The sequence below is a fragment of the Pleurodeles waltl genome, chromosome 1_1 (genome assembly GCF_031143425.1).
Source record: "Pleurodeles waltl isolate 20211129_DDA chromosome 1_1, aPleWal1.hap1.20221129, whole genome shotgun sequence".
Classification (NCBI taxonomy): domain Eukaryota; kingdom Metazoa; phylum Chordata; class Amphibia; order Caudata; family Salamandridae; genus Pleurodeles; species Pleurodeles waltl.
The window spans coordinates 339,981,524-339,987,523 of NC_090436.1; positions in this window are offsets into that span (position 1 = coordinate 339,981,524).

Sequence of the window (6,000 nt, forward strand, 5' to 3'; positions counted from 1 at the left end):
TTTCTCCTTACTAAATCTCCTCTCCGTCCTTCAGTACCTGTCATTCACCTCCCATATTTGCCTGAACCTGTCAGCCCACTTGTTGAAAGCATGTTTTTCTGCTGGGGTCATATTGGCAGCTGAAATATGAGGAGAATAAAGCATTAAGCATTGGATTGGGTGGAGGTAGAACAGACATGCAATGTAAACAGCATCCTCAGATGACAAATGCAGCAGACCACACATTCCACAACAATGACTGACTCCAAATCTATACCAAATTCCTACCATCTACGGTATCATATACATGTCACTGGGGTAACGACTATCCATTGTTGACTATCAGGGCCCAGAGGTAAGTGGACTGCTGCATCCTTGCTCATCATTTGTGTCATCAAACTAGTGAGGGTCAAGTGGCCCAGCAAGTCCAGAATACCTGTGCCATTGTCAATACACAGTGTTTTGTATGCAATCCACCACTTTTATACCTCTGATGCTACATCAAGCCTTGTCCAGGCATCACTGATGCAAGGTGGGGGTCATCTGATAGGGGGACAGGAAACTTCCCACCAGCAAATCTAAGGTTTGGTAAAGCTTCATTCATGTTCTCTGAGCAGGTGTTAACTCAGGACAAGTGTTACAAGGCGGCACACCAATGCTCACAATGTGGTCATATGTACAATTCAGGCAAAGTGCCCATATAGTTTGGGAAAAGCCTGAACAGTACATCAAAGTTGTCTATTGTTCCCTACCCTGTGCTAAGTTGTGAAAATGTGTAATGCGGCACACACATGGTGGCTCCATGGGTGCCCTCATGGGCACAGTAAGATCGGCTTTGCACTAGTTGTAGCTACAGTATTCTTATCTATTGAACAACATGTGCACATGCTTGTCAGACGTCTCCTAAGTACCAGGTACACACTCAGCATTGTATAAATCAAAAATTGCACACACGATTCCAAAAAGAGAGTTCCTTTTAGACCGAAAGGTTCTGCATACCAAGGAAAACAAATTTTTCTTTTGAAGCACGAGCCCTCACTCACCTACCGGTGACATGCTTCATCATAGGGCTGTGCTCCTTGTCAGGCTGGTGCTGCAATGCCTGACGGGCCCCACGTGGGGGCTCTTTGCCAGAGATCTTTTGAAGGAAAATGCACAACCGGTCAAAAGAATTCGAGGATTGGTATAATAATGGTTAAAAATACCTAGAGGTAGGATATGATCATAAATTTAATTCAATATTGGTACCTCTGGCAAGATTAAAAACAATAGATAGGGAAATAGTAGAATAATGTCTACACTCCCCATAAAAAGAAGAATTTCTTATTACAACTACTCACTCTCACATTGGGGAGTAGTAGGAACAAAACAAGTAAACACAGGATCCCCTGTGTTACTCTACATCATAGGTCAACATGTTTCTCGCTAATTTATAGTCAATAAATGATCTTACGCGATTCGTCAGGACCTTAAAGACGCACCTAATCCTTTAAACACTTGGACCTCCCATATTAGGGAGAACAAAGCCTATAAGAGTAAAAGAAACACGTGTCAAAAGAAATAATTGTCGGCAAAAGTAACGTGCTCGATGTCTGGAAATAATACCCCATACACTCGTGAGAAACCCCAAAGGTGCCATGTGCTTAACATCCAACAAGTGAAATGGTATAGAATTCCTATGCATGTATATCACAATGCTTACCCACAAAAAATTAAATGCAGGGCCTCATCGGGGAGAGCATCTATTTGAAGCAATCCACTCTAGTCTAGGTATACATATAAGAATAAAAATTTAAATTGAAAATCGACAGACCTGACATCACATATTAGTATGGTTCGTAGTCTAGGTATTTGTCAAAGAAATATGTATAAATGATGACAAGCAAAGTAAAACAAACCTTTTCTCCTGTCCTAGAAGCAATCATAAGTCATATCATAGTCACATAAGACTGTGCAACTCAAATCAGGAAAATAATAAAATAGCGCTGGAGGGATAAGATGTTTAATGGTATTCCACTAAGCCTATATATGTGTGTAATAGGCAAAGTATAATCAATATCACATCTATTTTAATATGAACATTTCTTGTAGTAGCGGAATATTTGTCAAACGTGGTCGATAGAAAAAATACTTGACAAATAAATAATTGGTCAGGAAATTTATAGGTAGTTAAATCCTTCATCCATTGTGTGTTAAAAACGCTCAGCTCAAGGGTTAATTGACACCCTTGGTTAAGGGACAGGAACTATCAAAAGTATCAAGAAAACATTTTTTAATTAGCAAAAAGGGCGCGTCAGTGAGCGCGTCTGATATTTGTTACGAGGCAGGTCACAAAGATAGTCCTACCCCAGCTCTGACCCGTGGACGAGTGTAGCCAAAGCCGGGACAGAAAGTAAGGTGTGTGGAGATCAAACCCTCGTCTCCACTCGGCTCCGGTCCGCAACCGAAAGGCGGCCGGAACTCGAGTATTCTGCGCTGAATAGCGCAGTGTCGGTCTTTTAACTGGCGTTTTAGCGAATGCCTCAAAACTAAAATAGATACAGAGGCTCGGGTATACCGTGCTGAATAGCGCAGTGTCGGTCTTTTTACTGGCGTTTTACTGACTGCCTCAAAACTAAAAACAGATGCAGAGGCAATACACATAACGGCCGAAGTAAAGAAATGACGCGCTAAATAGCGCGGTTCAGAACGTAATATCATTTGTCTCAAGGTAAAGGTACCAGGAGGCATAAAAAAGCCCCCAGAGAAGCACTTACTTGTTGGTGGAACCGACCTAGCCGGGTGACCTACTTTCAACGATGTTTCCCGGAACTAGGGAGAGTGAATTCAGTCGGGGTTATAAAAAGAGAAGAGAGTAACTAAAAGAGAAGAAGGACTCTTGTGAAAAATGTAAAGAGGCGGACAGAATCGTGTCGGCCATTATTAAACAGGGAGTCAGAACAACAGATATTATGAGGTAGGGATGTAATAGCTGCCTCACAAGGGCTTCTAGAATACAAATAGGAACCCAGTTCGGGTATCTTAAAATAAAAACTTGAAAAAAGATCTATTTTTCAAAATTCGGACCCCAAGATAGTAGGTAATGGGAAAAGGATAGTGACAACCACTGTATAAAGTAATCAGTGGATGAAACTGGTCCATTGAATATCATCATTGAGTCCAGTGATATGGGTCTTAAGCCTAAAAACCCACCGCTGTTCCTTCTCAAAAAGTCTTGTGGTGCAATCTCTGTTGTCTTTAATGGTCTCAAGAACAATCCATTTAATGTCATCAGGAGTATGTTGTTTATCAATATAATGATTAGTCAGTTTTGTGGAGGACCTCTTACATCTGATAGTGCTGCGATGCTCATTAATGCGGATTTTCACCATTCTAGTTGACATACCTATATACCTAAGGTCGCAAGGACATGTGATCATATAGATACAGGGGGTGATTCTAAGTCTGCCAGACTTCCCCCTCCAAAATACCGCTCCGCGGTCGGAAGACCGCTGAGGGTATTCTGGGTTTTGCACTGGGCTGGCGGGCGACCGCCAAAAGGCCGCCCGCCAGCCCAGTGCAAAACTACCTTCCCACGAGGACGCCGGCTCCGAATGGAGCCGGCGGAGTTGGAAGGTGCGACGGGTGCAGTGGCACCCGTCGCGAATTTCACTGTCTGCAATGCAGACAGTGAAATTCTTTGTGGGGCCCTCTTACGGGGGCCCCTGCAGTGCCCATGCCCTCAGGGGCCCCACGACAACCCATACCGCCATCCTGTTCCTGGCGGGCGAACCGCCAGGAACAGGATGGCGGTATGGGCTGTCAGAATCCCCATGGCGGCGCAGCGAGCTGCGCCACCATGGAGGATTCAAATGGGCAGCGGGAAACCGGCGGTTTTCCACTTCTGACCGCGGTCTTGGACCGCCAGGGTTAGAATGACCCCCACAGTCTTTTGTGCGGCAATTGGTATGAGTTCTCAATTGCCAGGTCTTTGCTTCACCTAAATCCACCTCTTGTATATTGCTGGTCATAGGGCAGACATTACAACCACCACAGGGGTGGTGTCCCTTAACTTTCAACCATTGGCTAGGGCCTGTGTTGTCCGGGTGGCGATACGTCATAGGTCTTGTGTGAACTACCAGATCTTTGATATTATGAGTTCTTTTAAATGCAAAAAGAGGGTGTTCTAAAGTTTCGCCTGCACTTGTGAGTACGGCCAGAATTTGCGGACAACATTCTTAATCCGGTTGCTTAGAGGAGGGAAAGTGGTGACGCAGGTAAGTCTAGATTGTGGTGTGCGGATATTGTCAATCAGTAGCGACTCCCTGGGGATGTTACTGGCTCTTTTCTTCGCTTGTCTAATATTCCTCGCCGGATAGTTGTGCTCAGAAAGATTATGACACAACATATTGGCTTGGGTATGGAAGTTACTAATATCAGAGCAGTTACGTCGTATCCTAAGAAACTGGCCAATAGGTAAATTATCTCGCAAAGCCTTTGGGTGATGGCTGTTGTAACGTAAAAGGCTATTTCTATCTGTGGGTTTATGGAACACAGAAGAAAGCAGACGCCCACCCTTAAGTGTGATTCGTAAATCAAGAAAGGATACCTCACTGTCAGAGATGGTGGAGGTAAAACGCAGATGGGTGTCCAAAGTATTAACCCATTGTGCAAAGGCTTTAGCTTGGTCTGTATTGCCCTTCCAAATCACTAGTATGTTGTCTATGTAGCGACGCCATAATCTAATGTTGGAAAAGAATGGTTGGTCAGGGGTTAGAATATAACGGCGTTCAAAATCAAACATGTATAAACAGGCCAGGCTCGGCGCAAAAGTACTACCCATGGAAGTGCCCTGTATTTGATGATACAGACACTTTTCGAATTGAAAGAAGTTTTCTTTTAGGGCCACACTTGCACATTGCATGATAAAGCTCACAGGAGTGTTATGGGGCCAAGTGTCCATCAGAAGTATGTTTTCTACAGCAGCGAGAGTTGCTTCTTGGGGAATATTGGTATATAAGGACTCTACGTCTAGACAAATCAATATGTCAGTAGTACCAGAATCGTTAATATTATCAAGTAAAACCAAGGTGTCCTTGGTGTCCTTTAAAAAGGTGGAGGTTGCCTGCACAATGGGTTGTAGAAAAAAATCACAAAACTTTGAGAGGGGTTCCAACAATGAGCCGATACCAGAGACTATTGGGCGGGCCGGGGGAGGAATACCCTTGTGAATTTTCGGGAGACAGTAAAAGTATGGAGTCCTGGGGTTCTTTGTATCCAGGAACTCGGCTTCTTGGTGAGTGATCCAGCCAGCTGACTCTGCTTCCAAAATCATTCCCCGTATTTCCCGTTGCAAGCGTGGAGTTGGGTCTGTTGTGATCTGGTGATAGTAGGAAACGTCACTAAGTAACCTGAGGCACTCCTGTCTGTAGTCAGTTGTATCCATCAACACTATTGCCCCTCCTTTGTCCGCAGGTTTTAGGGTGATGTCTTGATTATGTGATAAAGAATGCAGGGCAGCACGCTCCAATTTAGAGACATTCTGAAATGATCGGGGTGGTTCGAGACGTTGGATTTCATGGCGAACCGCTTTCTCAAAAGTGAGGACCTCTAGTGGGACCGTGGTGGTAGGCGGTGTAAAAGTAGAGGGATTCCTTAGATTGGTGTCACCTCTTAAATCTGGCTTGGGACGATCTTTAAAGAAGAAATGTAATCTTATCTTACGAAACAATGCTGACAACTCGCAATTCAATCTGAAACGGTCCTCCTTGGGAGTAGGTACAAACCCTAGGCCTTTCTCCAGAACTGCCCTTTCTGGGGGTGTGAGAGTAGATTTTGAAAGATTTACAACTAAGGTTTCTTTTGAATTGTCATGCTGCGACTCCTGGTCACCATCTGTGGTTCCTCCTGTGCCCAGTGGACGTTTCTTCCTCTCCTTCTGTTTTTGCCTCTGCCTCTGCCCCGGCCTCTTCCTAAAAAAGGATTAAAGTTATACTGTGGCTGTGGTTGAAAAAAAGGCATAGGCATAGCCTGCCACGGTGG